The sequence below is a fragment of the Canis aureus genome, chromosome 11, assembly GCF_053574225.1.
Source record: "Canis aureus isolate CA01 chromosome 11, VMU_Caureus_v.1.0, whole genome shotgun sequence".
Taxonomy (NCBI): domain Eukaryota; kingdom Metazoa; phylum Chordata; class Mammalia; order Carnivora; family Canidae; genus Canis; species Canis aureus.
The window spans coordinates 63,710,377-63,731,427 of NC_135621.1; the positions used below are offsets into that span (position 1 = coordinate 63,710,377).

General features: G+C 38.8%; 1 long non-coding RNA gene across 1 annotated transcript; it reads left to right on the forward strand.

Annotated features, from left to right (window-relative positions):
• The first annotated feature begins 675 nt into the window (after nt 1–675).
• Nucleotides 676–13,991, forward strand: LOC144323092 (uncharacterized). The gene is made up of 3 exons (XR_013388631.1): nt 676–2,051; nt 7,123–7,273; nt 13,828–13,991. It is a non-coding gene; the product is annotated as an uncharacterized LOC144323092 (long non-coding RNA).
• The last annotated feature ends 7,060 nt before the right edge of the window (nt 13,992–21,051 follow it).

Consider the following 21,051-nt stretch of genomic DNA (forward strand, 5'->3'; position numbering starts at 1 on the left):
GATCAGAAGCAAAGCCCCAATACCCATACTCTCAGACTCCCAGGTCAGAAAGTAGCTAGAGAAAAACTGCAACCTTTAATTGGGCCGCTGCCGGAGGAGCCTCAGGTGTGTGGGTGTCACCTAGTTTTTGCAGATGTCAGTAGAGACGGGATTTGATAGATATATATCTAACTTGGCCCTCAGCCCTGGGGAGCTACTGCTTCAGCGCCTAGATCTCCTACCGCTTCACCTTGCTAGCGGGTTCCCAGGAAATGCAGCTGACAGCTCCACGGAGGAGCAGTTTGCTGAGTGGCACGCCGGGCGTCATCATGTCACATAGAGCCTCAGCAGCTCACCTAGGGAGCCATCCAGTTCCCGGGCTCCTTGTCCCGTGCCCCCAGAGAGTCTGCCAAGATAAACCACGTCCTAAAAATCCAGTGCCCTCTAGACCCTGGCCTGTGGGACTGGGCCTGGATGCTGAGGCCTTGGGATTCTCTGCTTCTGGTAGCTGCTCTCAGGAGTGCTCCCAATGGTAACTTCCCAGGCTCCTCATGTGAATCTTTTATTTGTGAGAGTGGGAGTAAGAGGTGAAGTTCCCAGAAAAGTCTTCCTGGGGTTCAAAGGATAAGAAGAAATGTTTTGTCGATTGGTGGCACCGACCAACAATGCCCCCCTTAGAGCCTTGGGACATGTCTCAGAGTTGAATTCCTTAAGTCTCTGGGTTCTTTTCAAGCTCAGGGCTTGTGCCTCTCTGGAGTGAAGGTCATGATCTCTGCCCAGAAGGCCAGCTCCCACCTTGGTGCCCACAAGCACACCCAATCAACAGCACTGATTTTGTGTGTGCATGTGTATGTGTGTGCGTGCACAGATCCCCCAATATATAAATTCTCCCACCACCCCAGTCTCTATCACGGTGGTTCTCAAACTATTTGGTCCCAGGACCCCTTTATACTCTTAAAAACTATTGAGGACCCCCAAAAGCCTTTGTTTATTTGGCCTATATTTAGGTGGGCTGTCAATATTTACCATATTACACACATTCCAGTACATACCAGAAAAGACATCATCACGTGTCACGTAGCCTTTGGAAAACACCACTGTGTATTCACGAGAGATTGAGAGTGACGATGGCAGGTAAGATCTTAAGATTTTTGTGAAAATAGTTTTGACCTCCCAGGCCTCCTGTGTCTCAGAAACCCCCAATTGTCTATGGATCACACTTAGACCATCACTGACCTAACAAATGACTATATTTATTATCTTGTCTGGCATCAGGTTTACCCCTCTATTCATTTGTTTACTTGGTCTCCTCCACCTGAATGTAAGTTCCGTGAGAGCAACAATTGGGTCTTTTTCACGCTACCAGCCACAGTTTCTATAACAATGCCTGGGATATAATGTGTGTACAAAACAATCCTGGCTATTCCTCAGGCACTGATAATGATCTCAAAACAAGAGCGTGGCAGAAATTTCTCCTTCCCGCGGCTGGTCTCACTGATTGAACTCAACCAGGGTCCAAGCCATTCCGTGCTGACTAGGGTTGACTAGAATCGATCATTACTTAATCTCAACCCCAGTGTGAAACCAAGAAGAGAATTACTAGAGCCAGAAGATGAACTCACTAAGATCTATTTTTTTAGAAGCTTTTTAAAAAGCCAATTTTATAGGATATTTCCTGGCCGGCATATCCTTCCTACCCTACATACATTCCTCCCTCCAGAATGTCCCTCTGTCCCCTGCCCCCCGCAGATCTACAATACAGGCAGGTCACCCTGCCTCTGTCTTGTCTCCTTCTTGTCAACCAACATTGTACAATGTTGATTTTTTTTTTTTTTAATTCAGGAAGGACATGTACTTTCATCACTGTGCTCCATGAATCAGCACATGTGAGTTTTGCTCCATACACTCAGGATGCAAGAAATGCCACATTGATTTTCTAGCCACTCTCCTTCCTGTCTGGTGGGATATTCTGCACCACGTGTTTCTGTCACTTGTTCCCCCAAGGCAAGCCCATCAGTGGTCATCGCCGAGAAGAGCCATGTCTCCAGGGGTGCAGGGACACTAGGAAGCAGGTGACTTTCTAAAGGGATAGAACTGACAGTGGATGGAACTGCCAGAGAAGGCTGGTTTGACCACAGTAGAATGAGAATGAGGTCAAAAGGGAGGTAGAAACCGGTTTGTGTTGGCCTCCTAGGCCCTGGTAAAGAGGGGTCTTCATCCAAGGTGTGATGGACACCACTGGATGGTTGTAAGTAGGGCGTGACATCGCTGACTTGCTCTTTATAGAGAACATTCTCACTGCTATGCAGAAAATAGGCTGTAGGTGTTGAAGGAAAGCAAGAATGATGACAGAAACACCAGGAAGATAGAAGGCTGTTGCAGGGGTCCAAATGAGATATGAGGTGACTCAGACCAGCAGGTGATACGGGTATAAGGGAAATGGAATAATCAGTGATGATTCCTAGATGTTCAACCTGAGTAAAATCTAGACAAATACATTGAGATGGAGAAGATGAAGGTAGGAGCAGGTTTGAGGGATAAAATCAAGTTCCATGTTGAAGAAGTCCAATTTGACGTGTCTATTGGACTTTCAATTGGAAATGTCAGATAGATGGACTTATGCAAGTATGGAGCTCCAGGGTGTTGCAGAGATTGGAGCTGAGGATATATATTTGGAAGATGTTGGCACATAGATGGTATTTAAACTCACAGGACTGCATGTCACCCAAGAGAATATAAATAGACAAGAGGAGAGAAGGGGTAGAGGACAGAGCCCTAGGACACTGCAACATTTTGAGGTGAGAAAGAGGAGAAACCAGAAAAGAGGACTGAGAGCAGCATAAACAGGAGGGTATGCAGCAAAAAGAGGCAATTAATTTGATCCATCCTGTTGAGAATTCAGGTAAGAAAAGATTGAGAACTGACCACTGGGTAGGCAAGATTTCGATCTGGTAAGTACAATTTCAGCAACATGATGGGGATAAAAGTCTGATGGGAGTGGGTTGAGAGTATGGAGATTTCTAGGCTGAATGGAGGACCGAAGAGCTGCATTTACTTCTGTTCCCTCTTGGATTCCCACTAAAAATGGCAATAAGGGGTTTAAATGCATAAACCTATGTAACAGAGAATAAGAGAGGTGATGAGAGCATATGAGAGATGTTAATAACATTTTGAAATCTGGAGGGCAGATGGATGAGTGGTAACTGACCTAGTGGCCTGAAGAAAATGGAAAGTTAGGTACCTATAGTCTGGAACTACAAGAAATGGTCTAATTCACACTGAAAAAAACTCAGGAAGGCTCACCAGGTACTTATAAAGGTGGCGGTGCTAGAGGGGACTGTAAGCAAGAATGAGTGAAAGCTTCCATGAGAAGAAAAAGTCTCCTACACTCTCTTCCCACCCCACACAGCAAATGACTGCTCCTCCACCACTCAATCAAAAGACTAGAAGCCCAGAGAGAATGAACTACAGGGACTCTGGACAGGGAGAACCAAAGCAAACATGAGAGTGAAATAAAGGTTGTTTCCAATGTGCCAAGTCTTAATTGCATTCTGTCTTAGAGAAAATTGGAGAGTGTATGACATTAAAACAAGAGGGTAAACCAAGAAAGAGGGACCCGAGAGTCAGGAGACCCAACATAGGAAGTGGTAAGAGGGAAAGCCCAGGAGAACAGCAAAGGGACTTCCAGGATGATGTCCATACAGCAGGCCTGGAGAGCAGAAAGTCCAGATTGGAGAATGAGGGTGGAGGACTCCAAGAAGAATGTCTCCAAGAAAAAGAAACAAAAAGAAACCTATATGAGCTGCTTTATACTTCTAGGGGAGAGGGTGGGAATAAATTGTAATAAACATAGGAAAAAATAAGCAAAAGACAAAATAAGGAAGTAACTCCAAAGAAAGTGTACCAGAAAGAAAGTACAATCATAGTATATGAAAAGGCTCAGTTAGGACTATGTATTAGTCATAATAACAGTGAATATTGATTTAACCAAAACTGTCATAGACATATTGAAAGGATGATAGGAAGAGAAAGAAGGTAAAAAGACTAATTCTTCGTCTCCCACAATAGGTAGTCAATATATAATACATAAAACTGAAAAATCAGAATATCTATATCCAGATATCTGGATTTCCTCCATATCGTGGCACACTTGTTCCTGCTGTTCCTGTGGTAATTCCCTGGCATCCCTCCACTTCCTGCCCTTCTATTAGGTCACCTTGAAGTTAGGCTAATAGTCTCTGCCATCTCACAGGTATGCCTGCCTCAGTTCCTCTGATGTGAGATTCATATGTCTCCAGACCTACTCCACTTTCACTAGAGATAGGAAAACATAGTTCCTTTTGCTCATGATTATTTTTCTTCCCCTTTCTTAGTTCCCACCCTGCCTTATATCCACTCCTCTCTCCATGAGCCACCCCAAGGCCTGGTAGAAACTTTTTCCCTCTGACTGATCCACTAAGTTTTTCCCTATCATGCCTGCCATACCACAGTTATATCCTATATCCTGGATATCCTATCCATATCAATTTTCTGTTGACTGCATTTCTATGGATCAGATTCAAATGGTGAGTAGGTACAGAGGATAAAGTTTATAGGGGAAGGATATGGCTGCCATCCTCTTCACAGGAAGCAATTGGCAGTAGCATAGAACGAATCCATCTGCAATAGTATGCAGTCAGAGGGAGAGCCTTGTCCCGTGTGTGTCTCTTACATACAATAGAGTCGTTATTTGGGAGCCTGTCTTGCTTGGGAGGATCGCAAATGAAGGGCAATAGCTGGCTCCGGTTATGTACTTAACTGCCTCAAATTCATAAGGAGGAATGAATTGCTAATATGTCATGAGAATGGGAGGGATTCTATAATCCTATTCCCAAACCCAAGATCTCCTCTGGCTCCAAATTTTTCAAATTTGCTTTAAAGTAATTTTTCTATTTTCTATAATAACCACAATTTTTTGGTAAAGATTATTTTTTGCAAAGATTATTCATTGTATCTCAAAATCCACTCTTTCCTTTTTAATATTACCCTTAATTTTTACCTGGACGCATGGCCATCAGAAAAAACTATATTTCCAGACCCCCTTGCAGTGAGGTGTGGCCGTATGTCTAAATTCTAGGCACAATAGGGTGTGATTTCTGGTCATGCCCTTAAAGATAAGAGATGTGCCATCCCTTCCCCCTTCCCAGCTCCCTCCCTGATGTTTGGAATGACAAATAAACAGGAGAGAAGGAGTCAAGGCCCCTGGATGATCCTATGGAGTAGAGACACTAAAACTACCCTGTACCACCTTCACAAGACAGAAATAAACTATCTTGTTCAACCCACTGATATTTCGGGACTCTGTTACACACCCGAAAGTGTATCCTAACAGCCTCATTCTTCTCTTTCTTTAGCTATGTGTGTATCAGACATGTACAAAATACCTAATTAATCCTTTGATCTTCCCATCCTTCATTCCATTCTTAAACCCACCATTGGTAAGATTGTCACCACAGTGATTTCTCCCTTAATAATGGAAATTTTAAAATTATATCTAAGATAAAGATGAGTCTTTTTTCTGAATGTCTAGTGTCTACAAATGCTTTGGCTAGATCCTAGTCCCAAGCTTCAGATGATAAATGACTGTCTTTAGGTAAGTTAAATAGCAAGTGTAGGAGTAATTGAACAATAATCTTTGAATAGTAATCTTTAAACAGAACTAGTTGTGTTTAGTTCTGAGCATTCTAATAGAAATGATTTCCTTTTTAAGATGCCATCTTGCTCCTTCCCCATTTATATTGTTATTGCTAAACCACCCAATTTTAATTATCATTTAATTATCTTTATCTACAGTTGAGTGCCCCCCTTCTGTTGGAAAGCCTATTTTATATAAACCAAACCATGGGTAATTACCTATCAAAAGCAGATTTATCTAAATTCCCACTGAAACTACATGAGACAGTTCCTTTAAGTTAGGAAATCATTCAAAAGTAGATCCAGGAAAGGACAGCATTGCATTTGAATTTATAGAATACCAATAACACTATAGTCACTATAGGGAATCAGTTCTTATCTATACTGCCTGCTGTGGGGATATGGAATCTCAGTTCTAGATTCAACTTCTAGGATGCATATTGTGACAAATACTTTAAGTGGGTTCACTCATCATTTTTTTTCCAACCCACATTTTCATGTCCTCTTTGACTATGGAGGTTGGGAACAACAACAACAACAAAAAAAATGTAAACCTCATGTTCTAGTCCCATCTTATCCCCTTTCAGTAAGAAAACACCATGTGACATAGTTCTGGTCAATGAGACATATGTAGAAACATATTTAAAAACACAAATTATCAGTTTTTCTACTCTTGGGTATGTACCCATGAGAATTGAAAGCAGGGACTCAAATAGATACTTGTACACCCATGTTCATAGCATTATTCACAATAGCCAAGAGGTGGAAACAATCCAAGTATCCATCAACAGATGAGTAGATCAACAAAATTTGGTGTATATCTATACACACCCAATGGAATATTATTCAACTGTAAAAAGGAATACTCGGACATATGTTACCACAGGGATGAATCTTGGAAATTTTATACTAAGAAAAATTAGCCAGAAACAGAAGGACAAATATTGTACGATTCCTCTTTTATGAGGTACCTAAAATAGGCAAATACATAAGGACAGAAGTAAAATAGAGATGACTAGGGGTTGAAGGCAAGAGGGGTGGGGGTTGTTGTTTAATGGGGACAGAGTTTACATTGGGAATGATTAACAAGTTGTGGAGGTGGATCATTGTTGTGATTGTACAACATTGTGAATGTACTTAATGCCACTGAACTGTACACTTTAAAAATGGTTAAAGTGTTGAATTTTAGGTTTATATATTTTACCACAATAAAAATATGAATTAAAAATCTTTGTACCTATTTTTAATTAACAAATCATACATCTGGACCTCTCAATTCTGCATTTTTTAAAGATTTCAATATACCAAAAAAAATTGAATATACTACTGAGTAAATGAAATGTTAATTCCTACTCAAGGTGCCTATAAGGCAGCTCATTTTTACCCAAGGGTAACGAGATAAAACCAACAATAAACAAAGACAGAAGATTGTGGCTCCCTAATATTCTGTTTTGCTTCTCTACTTTGAAGATTTGAAGGACAGATGGGGTTTGAGAGGAAAACGGAAGAAAGATGTACAACCTGCCCCTTCGTAATGAAGAGAAAAGGAGTCTCTTCATGAGGCAGGACATGCCCACGGCAGATGATCAGGAAGGAGGGATATTCTTCACAGGAGTTTAAGGTAATTCTCCATTTGGGGTATCTTGCCACAACATTTTCTGCCCAGTATGGAAGCTTGTCAGTGAGGAGGGGTGCTAATCTCAAGACCAAGCATTTTCCTGGCCTCTCTACCCAAAGAGGCCTCTCCCCTCATCTCCTTTGGGTTCTGACACATGGTTCATACTTGGTAATTATATTAAGCTAACATTTGTTGAGTGCCTATTTTGCCAGGCACTACAGAAGCATTGTATGTTTATTAATTCATTTAAATCTTACATAGTCCCTGCGAGATACATATGTGCTATTATTTCCATTTCACAGATGAGGAAATTAGAGAAAAAAAAAATTTAGACCATCTGTCTAAGGTCACACGGATGACAAATGGCAGAGCCAGGATTGGAATCTAGGAGGTTTGCCCCTGATCCCTCCTACTTAACCACTATTCTATGCTGCTTCTTAAATCCTATAGATAATTGTTTTCTGGGTAGCATATCAGTCCCCAAACTGTGCTTTAACTTTAAAATATTTTTAGCTAGTAGTGTCTCTGCTATCATCATGGTTTGTTTACAGAGGAACAAAAATAATGTATGTCTGTGTATGCGATTATACAAATCAAATAACTTCCTATTCATAATTATATTAATTAGGGTAACATTAGCAGCTGTTCTGGATACAACCCCAAAGTCTCATTTGCCTAACACAATGGAAGTCTAATTCTTACTAAAAAGTACAAAATAGCTGTTCCTAATCAGATGGTCCCTCTCACAAACTGGCTTGCAATATTATGGTTCCACCATCTTGGAAACTCATGGCATCTAAGGTCAGTCATGCTCTTCAGCATCAAGCAGGAAAGAAAAGAGCACAGAAGCTCATCTGTTACAGATTGTTATTTGCCAGGCCTGGAAGTGGCACATATTACATGGGTTCATAGGCCATTGGCTAAAACATAGTCACAGTGGCCACATCTAACCACAAAGGAGACTGGGAAATAGCACCCAGCTGTGTGCCTGTGAAAACGTGAAAATGAGTTTTGGGTGAACACATAGAAATCTCTGCCATAACAGCTTTCCTACCCAATAATGCATGTGCATAGTCAATGTTTTCACAGCCCTTCTGAGCCACAGATTTGAGTCTTTGCAAAGAATCCTGAAGAGATAGGATGGACTACCAATAAATTTTCCCCAATCCTCTTCTCAACTACATCTATTATTGCTACCCTTATTATTTTTTTAGCCTTACAGATTAAAAACCAGTAAGTGATGTAGGTCGATTTGAAGCTTTCACTGATTGCTCCCTTAGAGAGGTATCAGCTAAGGTCTGACAATATGACCAAAGATTCCCCAACTATTAACGCTTTTGTAAAGCTTATATTTTAACATCGTTATGGCAAACACTATGTTCCAACAGATCATAATCTCAAGGAGCAGGAAATAGGGCTCTGATTTTAGCACCTTTTCTGTTTAATTTATACTTTAATAGTCTGATATGATTCTAGGTTGACTTAACTCATGCTTACATGTCATACCTGATATAAAAAAAGGGGGGGTGGTAATGGGATCCTTCTATCAAAACTAGGAATGATCCCAAAACACTATCATATTAATATATATATTCCCTTAATATAACTATTAAAGTAATAGTTAAGCTGTAAGATAACTTATGGCATGGGCTTTTTTTTAAAGATTTATTTATGTATTTGAGAGAGTGTGCATGCATGAGTGGGAAGAGGGGCATAGGGAGAGAACCCCCAAGCAGATTACCTGCTAAGCATGGAACCCGATGTGGGGCTTGATTTCGTGACCCATGAGACCATGACCTGAGCCAAAACCAAGAGTCAGATGCTTAACCAGCTGAGCCACCCAGGCTTTTAAGACACATTGGTAGCATTTGATGATTTTTAAAGAAAAACCCCATTCCTTAAAAATTTAGCATGATATATTCATAAATTGATTTGGTGGTTGCCATTAACACCTCTTGCAACTGTGCCAAAAATTTGTATGTATTTAAATAAGGACAAACAGGTAACGTTAAAAAATGAAAAGAGTAAAAGCTATATTCAGGCAATATGGTTATGAGTGACTTTTTTTCTCCTTTCAAAATTTTCTCCAATATTTTTACATCATACCAATGATTTTCTCACAATTGATTGCAAAAAATGAAGAAAAGGACATTCCTTCCCTGTTTTTATTTTTTATTTAGTTATTTTTTTAAAAGATTTTACTATTTTACAGAGGGAGAGAAAGAGTTCATTTTATAGAGGGTGAGAAAGAGTCCAAGCAGGGGGAGTGGCAGGTAGAAGCAAAGTGAGAAGCAGGTTCCCCGCTGAGCAGGGCTCGTTCTGGGGTCCTGGGATCATGACCTGAGCCAAAGGCAGGTGCTTAACCGACTGAGCCACCCAGGCGCCCCCTCTTTCCTGTTTTTAATACACCTGTAACAAGCCTTCTGTTCTTTTGGTGAGAAAGAGTTATCACATCTATCTCGTTTGGCAGAGTGAGTAGTTCTCAAGTGATGTGCAGGATTTTAAAAAATTATAGTTCTCTGATAAGGACTGAGGGAAATTAATTTTTTAAAGGGTGAGAAAAGAACTCTTTCCTAAAGGATACACACGTACTGGTCAGTCTTTTCCGAACGCTGAGAATGACTGAAGCCTGCTACCCTGACCAGCATGTTCATTATTAAGAAGCAGGGAGGTGAAGGTATTCTTTGACTTAGAGAATATTTTATTGGCAGAGGCTCCGAAAAGATCCTTTCTTTAAATATTCACTGTGATCAGCGTTCCCTATCACCTCAGGGATTTACTGAGAACTCCAAGAAAGTCTGCTTTGCATCCTTACGCAAAGGTTAGCCATTTCAGGGGGCTGGTGTATGTGATTTGTTTTCTTATGGACAACATAATTCTGTCCCTGAAAAAATTGCTTTTTTTCTTCAAGGTCTTTTTCAAACTGTCTGAATGTCTTTGAGATCCTTAAGCTCATTACTGAGTATCAAAAAGTGCTACTAAAACCAAGCCCACAATTTTCCAAGTTTATTAAAACTCCTGTCCTTGTGGCCCTATTAGGTCCTGGGACTTCCTGGCCTCACCTACTTGGATGTAACTTAAGATCCAAGAAGACTCCGGTATTTGAAGCTTCCCCATGAGGCAAATTTAGGCACTCAAGGATCTCTCCCTCATTTTATTCTGATAATTTGGCCTGAGACTTATGCAGAGAATTATTATAGCTCTCTATATCCTGTGTTCATAACCTAGCATCTATTTCCAACCTAACCCTTTACATATATGAAAGTTATCCACTAGTAGAAGATACTACTTAGGATGCAGAACTGTGTCTTGGCTATAGAAAACATCATGAAAGAAAGAAAGAAAGAAAAGAAAGAAAGAAAGAAAGAAAGAAAGAAAGAAAGAAAGAAAAGAAAGAAAAAGAAAGAAGAAAGAAAGAAAGAAAGAAAGAAAGAAAAGAAGAAGAAGAAGAAGAAAGGAAGGGAAGGGAAGGAAGGAAGGAAGGAAGGAAGGAAGGAAGGAAGGAAGGAAGGAAGGAAGGAAACATCATGCATAAGAAAAAATAGGAATCTAGATCTGATAATGGATCAAGAAAATGCCCTTCCTTCTTGTTTTCCGACAATTTTCCGTGGGTCCCTTGGGTTTCTTCTCCACCCAGGGCAGTTTTTATTCCAAATTACCTGCTCCAGTGGACAGTATTAGAAGACAGAGGTAGTGTCTGCCTCCAGGACAGAGGGCAGATTTGTTTGCTATCCAGGTAATAAAGAATGTTTCTCTTCAGGGCAAAGTCTAGGCAGGTCTGCAAGAAACCCCCTTGTAAAATTGGGCTCATGGTGCAAACCCAATGTATGTGCAGCATTCCCTTGGGCCACCTCCACATTGTCCCTGTGCAGTCAGGGGGTTAAGGGGCATGGGTAAGAGTGTGAAGATCCCAGTGCCTACTGTACTGTGAGTAACGCAGTCTGGGATCCAGGAAGTTCATGCCTTTCCCAACATGCAGGAAATTGGCAAACTAACTTGTTAGCTTGAATGTAGGGTAAAATCTCAAACTCGTCACCATTTTTTACTTTTCTAACAATAGGTAGCCCACCATCAGGATAAGGACTCTCCTTAACCAGAGTAGAAGAGAATCTTGATTTCACAGGCATAACAAATAGGTGTATATGATGGTTGAGTATTAATGTGTGCCTTCCACTCATGTGCACTTATCTTCTACACTTACCAGAGGACCTAATTAATATCAGCTTCGCACAGACTCATCAACTGTGTTCCCAGGATGTCTTTAACAAACGTAATGCCACTATAAACACCGATGATGTGGACTGGCTACACACTTAGTTTTGAAAGGAGCTTTCCCAGGAGGAAGCTGGTCTTGTTTGCACCGAGTAGATCGGAGTTCCTCCAGGAAAAATCAGCACTTCAGAGAATGAAAGCTGAGATGCTGGTATATCCTGCTAAATCAAATAACCTTCAACTAGGAAACAGTAAAATACCTAAGTGCCGCATGCAGATATCTGAGTTATAAAGTGAACATTAATACCATGCCAGCCAGACCAAAGATAATCCTATAATTTTTTTTAAAATGAAATACTTTCCATTTAAAGTATTTAATCATTTTCTAATGATGAAAGAACTAAGAAAGAAACACAGTAGAATCCAGCCATCTCCAAAAGTCATAGCTTTATGGTACTGAAAAACTTGTGTTAGAAACTTTGATCTACAAGGAACACCTAAGATGTAGATATAGTTAATATTTGGCTGTTAATGATCATCCAAGGATAGCTGAGGAGAGAAATTTGTTTCCAGTATCTGTGCCTTGTATCTCAGGCTAATAGAACCCTAGGGATGTAGATTGTAATATATCGGATACATAGAAGACATTGTTCTCATTTAATCCTATGTATAGTATGTTTCTGCTAAAAAGCAGGTTTAGCAACTTCTAGTTTGGACTTTACCCTTGCTTTCTACTAAAAGGATGGAACCTTACAGTCTACTACTCCTCATCAGTGATATCATTTGCTGCCAGTGAGAGGTTCTTTAACATCCAATTTGTTTTGGAAGAGGAGGGTCCAGTATTTTAATAAACATAACTTTTTAAATGGACATTGAATCCAACCCAAGTTTCTAAAACTTTTTAAACTTTAGAAGCTTTTTCTTTCCTTTCCTTTTCAGAAATATCCCCAAGAGATCAAAACCAATCATAGTAATAAAAGTGCAAATTACAATCATACTACCATGCTGAAACACATTTTTCTTACCTATAATATTTGCAAAGACAAACATTTGAAAAGACACTGTTACAAGAATATGAGAAAACAGGCAGGACTACAGTCATAGTTAGGAGTCAAATTGCTATGTCCATAGAGAGCAATTAGGCAATATATCAGAGTTTTATTTTATAAGATTTTTTACTTATTCATTTGAGAGAGAGAGAGAGAGAGAGAGAACATACAAGCAGAGGGGAGAGGCAGAGGGAGAGGGAGAAGCAGACTTCCCATTGAGCACCCAGGCAGACTCTGGGCTCAATCCCAAGACCCTGAGATCATGACCTGAGCTGAAGGCAGATGCTTAACCATCTAAGCTACTCAGGCACCCTAACATATTGGAATTTTATTTATTTTTTTAAAGTTTTTTCTTAAGATTTTATTTATTTATTCATGAGAGATACACACAGAAAGAGAGGCAGAGACATAGGCAGAGGGAGAAGCAGAGATAGAAGGGTATTCCCCCGATGTGGGACTCCATCCCAGGATTCCAGGATCATGCCCTGAGTTGAAGGCAGACGCTTAACCGCTGAGCCACCCAGGTGTCCCTATATTGGAATTTTAAACACAGAAACCCATCAGCCCAGAAATTGAACTTCCAGGAGCTTAGCATACAGGCACACTTGCACACAGGCAAAAGGACATCTGTATAAGGTTATTTATTGCTTCATTGTTTGAAGTAGCAAAAATTGGAACCCAAACAGAATGCAAGACTGTACTACTGCTGAAAAGAATGGCATCAATCTGTATCTAATTATATGACAGGGCCTCTAAAAAAAAGTACAAAGGAGTATACATAGTGTGGTAGCATTTGTGTAGAAATTTTAAAAATGGTGCCCATACTATGTATACTAGTAATGTGTTGAGTCCATTGGCCTGGACCACATTTCCCAAAATTCCTTTCTCTGTATGTTTCCAGGAAGGGTGGGCCTCAAGAGACATTTTTGCAGGAGGTCTGGAAAGCAGAAGTCAAGCAGCAGCATTTTGATTCTTATGCTTACAAGGTAGAAGCAGGCACTTTTGAAGTTCACACACAGCATTGTTTATCTGCGGGCACCTGTGGTGAGGCCAGCCCGCAAATGCTTCACCTTCCCCTGGATTCTCCTTCAGTTTCTCCCACCCTGTGCTTGGTTAGCTCTGTGAAGGGTGCTGGCTTCTTCAGCAGAATACCCCTACCAAGTCAGGGCAGAGAGAATTGACAGAGGCTCTAATCCATCCTCGTGGATTCCAGCCTGTGCTCCTGGGTTCTGACTTGCTCCCCTCCTGTTTTTTCTCCCTCTTCCCTCTCCAACTGCCTGTCCTGTCGACTTCAAGCTCCAGCCTCACAGTCTTACATGGACGGTTTAGCTGCCTTCTGCAAGTATATCAGATAAAATCCCTACGACAAGTCTGTATATAACATCTGGACACACAAGAAATGGGGGATAGTAATCGAACCCAGAGAAGGGCAGAAGCAGGGTGACTCAGAGGGGAAAGAAAGGAACATCACTTGTGCTTCTGATTGTTACACCATGTGAATCTTGTACCTGTTTTAAAAATAAACATTTCAAATGTTTGAAAATTCCTTAAATTATCTTTCTCATATTTGCATGTGGGGGTACAGAAATACTTACCATTTGTTTCTATTCCTTTAAATAGAGTCAGATTTGCTTTCTATATTTATAAAAGGTTTTGCATGTCACAAGGGACTGAAAAGGGGAAAGGGAACTAATATGGTTTCCCTTTCTAGAATCAGCCCTAAGTGAAAGAGAACAATGCTAGGACATTGGGCCTCATGTGCTCTTTGTCTCTTGCTCTAATATCCTCCATCAAAGGATGCCATTTGTGGGGACACCTAAGACTTCTAGTATTGGAAAGCACTTAAAGTGCCCTAAGATAACTAGTCCCTCTTAAAACTTATATGTAATCAGTTTAGATAAGGTAATCAATCAGTTATGTAACCAGCATCAAATAGACTCTACAAAAGGTCGATCACTTCTGAATGGTTTGTTCAGTACACGTCGGACCAACCATACTGCCTCAGGTCACAGTTCTTGGAGGGATCTTTTACTCAGGACTTTGGAAATAGTAGAATCTATCTAAAGAAACAATATAACATGTAATAAAGATGATAATCATAATAACTGCATCACTTTATAGTTTTTAAAGTGTTTCTACACACATTGACTCATTTCTCAATTATATAAGAATAGCAAATAATAATTACCACATATCAGGCATTATGCAAAAACCTCAGCATACCCTGGTGAATCCTGAGGGTACCATCATTAACTTCATTTTACAAACAAATACACTAAAGCTTAAAAACATTGAAACTTACACAATGTACCCAGGTAAGTCTTGCAATTAACATTTGAACACAGACCCACCCGACTCTAGAGCCCATGCTCTCCACTAGTTCACTAGTGCTGTTTGTCTCTGCAGCCCCATGACGGAGCTAGGTTGAGTTATTAGTATCTCTGTTTTACAAAAAAACTAAGGATCCAGAGGGTATGTGATTGATCAAGGCCACATAGAGAAGACAAAGTGGAAATCAAAATAAGAAGGCCTGATTCCATATATTTACTTAACCCCAGCTGATTATATGTGTACATGAATGCATTCTTGTTTGACCGTGTATTCCTTACAGAAGATTAGCAAATTCTTCTGATTGTGGATGACTAGAAGAATAATCTGTTAGCTATAGTAATCCTGGATAACGTTTTGTTTGTGTTTGTTTTGTTGTGTTTTGTTTTTTTGTCTATTTCTTGGACATTTCAGTGGGTCTCTGAGTTGGCACAGAAGTTCTCAGACTTTTGCAATTTCCTGGAATCTAATTATTATAACCGTCCTCTGCTCCTACTGCTGCTTCTTTTCTTTTTTTAAATTTTTTAAAATTTCAACTTAGTTAACATATACTGTATTATCAGTTTCAGGGGTAGAATTTAGTGATTAATTAGTTGCATCTAACACCCAGTGCTCGTTTCATCACGTGCCCTCCTTCATGCCCATCACCCAGTTGCCCCATCGCCCACCCACCTCCCCTCCAGGAACCCTCAGTTTGTTTCCTAGGGTTAAGCGTCTCTTACCTACAGCTGTTTCTACAGACAAATCCTCATAGCAGTTTCCTCTCCCCTTTTCTGTACCTGTAGACCTTATCACCTTTGGCAAGACTTGCTTACTTTAAAGTGTCCCTTCTTTGTGCTACTTCCACATTCATATTAGCCTTTAAGATGTATCTCAAGCTTCTGAATTTCAGACAGTAATTCCCAGATTTGTTCATGAGTAGAACACCTAAAAATCCTATTATTAAAGAAGTGAACTAGGAAATCAAAATGGCAAGCCAGGAATTCAAGAGTGAAGAGCAACTTTTTTTTTTTAAGATTTTATTTATTTATCTGTGAGAGATACAAAGAGAGAGAGGCAGAGACACAGGCAGAGGGAGAAGCAGGCTCCTGCAGGGAGCCTGCTGTGGGACTCGATCCGAGGTTGAAGAGCAACTTCTAAGCAAATAAGCAGGAGTAGGGATATAGGTGAATACCCCAGGCAGGACCTGTCATTTTTGTTTTTAAAACATTTTTGAAATATTTGAAACTAATAATAAAGCACACAGAATAACATACTAAACACCCAGGTACTTACCCCCTGCCCCCAAATTTTCCAAAACTAGTGAAAGTATCAATTAATAGATTCAAGAACAGTCCAAATAGAATAAACATACATTTTTAAAAAATAAAATTTAAAGTTCACACTTCACCATATCAGAGTAACATTGTTAAAATCTGAAGAAAAGGAAAGAAAGAAATATTCCTAGCACAAAGCAATTAGAAAGAAAAGAAACACTTTCAAAATTGCAATGATAAAAAAATTTAAAAAAAAACAAAAATGTATTAAAAAATACAATAAACAAATGAATAAATAAATAAATATGAAGTTGCAATAATAATACTGATGGACAACCTCTCAACAGAAACAAGAGAAACCAGAGAGCATTAGAAAGATATCTTTCTAAGTGCTGATAGAATATATCTGCCAACCCAGACATCTTCACCCAAGAAAAATATTCTTCAAGAACAAAAAGCCATATAAACACCTTTTACAGAAAAACAAGGAATGGAGAAATTAGTCACCAGCATACCTGCACTTAAAAAAGGAAAATAAGCCCTGACAGCTGCACAAACATGCAGGAAGGAATGTAATTCACTAGAAAGGGTCAGCGTATGGGTAAATGTATATGAAAATTAGCTATTATCAAACAACACTGCATGTAGTCTGGAATATAGAGAGAATTCAAATGCATGACAGCAACAGCACAGGAGGGGGAGCTAAAAGAAATTTAAGTGTTTTAATTAAAATAAGTGTGTTAATACATATTTTAAGGAATATCAGACAGTAGATTATTAGAAATTATTGAACACATATTTATAACAAATTAATGAAAGTCATCAAGACAAGATGAAAATTATATGGCTCTAATATAATTATTTTATAATAAAAATTACTTAAAACATGAGTAAATATGCTATTTCTCATGTTTAACTTACAATAATGCAGGGCAAAGATGTAGTTAAAATAATGGAGTTTTTAGAGCAAGGAGTAAAATAAAAGGCATGATTTTCTTTCAGTAAAGAGGTGCATATATAGGTACTCTAGTGCTCACCTTTTGGAAATGTTTTGTAAATTACGAATAAAATTCAGAAAAATTCTGTATACATTCTGTGAAACTCAGTGTACTTCATGGAAAAGAAAAGCACCTTTGAGAAACTGAAACAACATAGGATGATGACACTGACCCGGGCCGTTGCGATGTAAAGAAGTACGCCTTTTATTACTTTTGAGGAGTGGAGAAAGAGCAATTATGAAAGAGGAGGTGGGAAAGAAACACACGGGAGTTGCTAGAGGGAAAATATGCCTAGAAGTTGAAGTTTTAGACAAACTACTTCCTAAGCAGTTGAATCGGCTTAGGTTTGATAGTAGTGCCTCCACGTTATTCTGATTTTTCACTGGCATCAGACTTTTGTTTTATCTTTCCCTGATTATTAAAAATGTTGAGTATCTTTTCATATGTGTATAGGCCATTTAAGTTTCTTATGTGAATCTGATCTTTTTTTGGAAGCTATTTGTCTTTTGTTTTTTTTAACAAAATATATTTACACATTCTGGATACTCATGCTTTGTCACTTGCATGCATTGCAGCTAATTTCTGCCAGTCCATAGGCAGATTTCCTGAACTTTTGGATGTCTTGGTTTCTTTATATGAAAAAAAATGAGCATAATAATACCTTCTCCAAAAGGTGTCAAGCCACTGAATCCTCAAAACAACTCTGTGGGGTAGGTTTCATAATTAGGCCTATTTTTCAGATGAGAAGAGTTTTCTAGATTACGCCAAACTGTTTGTTGGTTGTACCGATGTTTAGTCTATCTTTAGAATATATGTGTCCTTTTGCTCCACTTGAAATGTCAGATTTTAAAAATTTTGGCCATATGGTATATGTGAAATAGGATCTTGTTTTTTATTTTGCATTTCCCTGGTAACTAACGAGGTTGAACGTCTTTTCATACATGTGTTCTCTATTCTTGGTTCCTCTTCTCTAAAATGCCTGTACATGTCTTTTGCTCATCTTTATTGGGTTATTTGTCTCTTTCTGGTTGGTTTAAAAGTTTTCTTTATATATTCTGGATACTTGTGACTGGTAGCTTCTCCTAGTTTGTGGCTCCTTTTTTTATTCTCTCTATGCTGACGCTTGAAGAAAACAAGTTCTTAATTTGAATATAATGTACATTGTTTACCTTTTCCTTTTTGGTTATGCTTTTCTTGAGTTTATCGCTTTCCTTTCATTAAATCTTTCCTTTTTAAAAACATTTTATTTATTTATTCATAAGAGATGCACAGAGAGAGGTAGAGACATAGGCAAAGGGAAAAGCGGGCTTCCTGAGGGGAGCCTGATGCAGGACTCGATCCCAGAGCCAAAGGCAGATGCTCAACCACTGAGCCACCCAGGCGTCTCTCATTAAACCTTTCTATGTCATTCTGTTGTAGGTGTATCTCTTGCAAGTATCATAATCAAATCTGATACCTTATCTTTCCATATATGAATTGACTGTTTACCTTTAATATCATTGATATATTTAGACTCATTTTTACTGTCTTACTTTTTTAAAAATTTACTTCTTGCAATCCTTTTTACCAGCTTTTCCCCTCTCCTTCCCTGTCTTTTGTTGGATTGATGAATTTGCATATATTCACTATAATTTTAGAATCTACAGTTTGCTTATCTACCCATTTGCCTAGGCTATCTTAAATATTCAGCATATATTCTTTTTTTAAAAAAAAAGATTTTATTTATTTATTTAAGAGAGAGAGAGAGAGTGTGTGTGTGTGTATGTGGAAAACAAGTGGAGGGAGGGGCAGAAGGAGAAGGAGAGGGAGAAGCAGACTCCCCATTGACCAGGGACCCCAACTGGGGCTCAATTTCAGGACCTTGAGATCATGACCTGAGGCAAAGGCAGATGTTTAACTGACTAAGCCACCCAGGCACCACACCACATATTCTTAATCATAAATTTTTTAATACACTCTAAAATTATTCCATATTTGTATGCTTTAGCAGTATACAAAACAAAATTGCCAAAATATTGATTATTGCTAAAACTGGGTGATGGGTAAACTGTCTTAAAGGATTTAGTATATTTAACTACCCATTGAATACACACACACACAGATACACACACAAATAATACTATTAAGGAAGAGTTTTAGTTTTTATCTTTTTTATAAAAACATGCAAAAATTGTTTTAGGGGGGATTTTTTAGTCACAAAAATGCATGTCCAGAAACATTTGATTTGTTCCTGTGGTTTCCTGTGGTCACTGTTTTTTGGTTGTTGTTTTTACGTGCCATGCTTTTCCTCTGGATTCAGATTTCTTCTTGATGGAGAAGAATCTTAATAGTCTCTTCAATAAGAATATTCTCCCTTTTTAAAGACATAGTTTAACTGGGTATAAAACTCTAGATTGGTGGTTACTTTTTTCTCAACATAATATTTGAGAAATATTACTCTTTTGTCTTCACCATAGATAAGAAACCAGCTGTCTTTTTAATTGTAATTCTTTTGTGGATAATATGTCTTTTTCCTCTGGCTACTTTCAAGATTTTCTCTTTCTCTAATGATGCCATGTCACCATAATGTTCCTGCTATGTGGATTTATTTCCATCTATAATGTGTATTTTTTAAAAGATTTTACTTATTTGAGAGAGAAAGAGCATGAGGAGAGGAGCAGAGGAGGAGGGAGAGAGAACCCCAGCAGACTCCTTGCTGAGCACAGAAATCTATGTAGGGCTTGATCTCACAATCCTGAGATCATGACCTGAGCTGAAACCAAGAGTCAGAAACTCAACTGGCTGAGCCACCCAGGCACTCCTAAAACTGCATATTTCATTTTTCTTCTGGAACTCCTATTAGAAATGCCTTAAACCCTCCAGAATGTGTCCTTCATACCTGTAACTGGTTGTTTATATTTTATTTGGGTGCTGGGTGAACCTCCTCAGCATTCTTCCAACTTACTAATTCTCCAATTCTTTCTGAATAAGCATTTTTCCCAGCTATTGACTTCTCTTTCAAGAACTGTTTTTATTTCTGCCTATTTTTGTTTCTTTCATAAATATTATCCCTTAACTTACACATTTAATTTGAAGAGGTGACATTAGTTGAGAAAGTTGAAACCATGTGAATTGACACATGTAGAACATTCTAGGCAGAAAGAATAGCTTTGGGAACTGGACATTTATCCCCAGAACTGTCTGATCCTTAACCAGCATTTATTTTCAATTTGAGCTATCAGAGAAGCTGATTGTAACTCAGCATGTTGATTGAATTTAGAGTCTTTTGCTGTGAAACTTTTGAGTGATTGACTGGGTTTGGGCATCATTTGGTACATACTCCAACATGCATGAGCTCCACTTCTGGTAGGTCAATTCAGCCATCGTATATCCAGACTTAAACATGGCCATGAACTGACTGAGCAACAGAATGCATGGTTTTATTTGGAGTAAATAACAAAATGCAAGATTTGTTTCTATATTAATCATGTGCTTTATGGAAATCAATATAGTAATTCTCTAAATATACAACAAAATGGTTAAATGTCACCACTTGGCACCATCTTGATTATATATAAAAATGAGAACTTGAGTACTACAATCATGCAGCAATACTCACAAAAGTGTCATATAGATGATCCAGTTACTCCAAACTATGCTTAAACTAATATTTTTTAGAATATGATTTAATTTGCAATGACAAAAATTTAACCATGGTTAGAACTTGAATATCCCCAGTTGTAAAACTCTTGCTTTCAGTCCCTGCAGATGGGGGAGATATTTTGGGTGGGGGTGGTAGGAGACAGCCCTGATGTTCTTTTCCTCGTGCCACATTACCTTTAATAATACAGTTATATGCCTCTTTTCTTCCTCTTGCCTTCCTCCTTCTAGCCAAGGACCATTCTTATAGCTGTCTGTTTGGAACCTGAGTCTAGTATTGCATTTTCTGACTAGAAGAC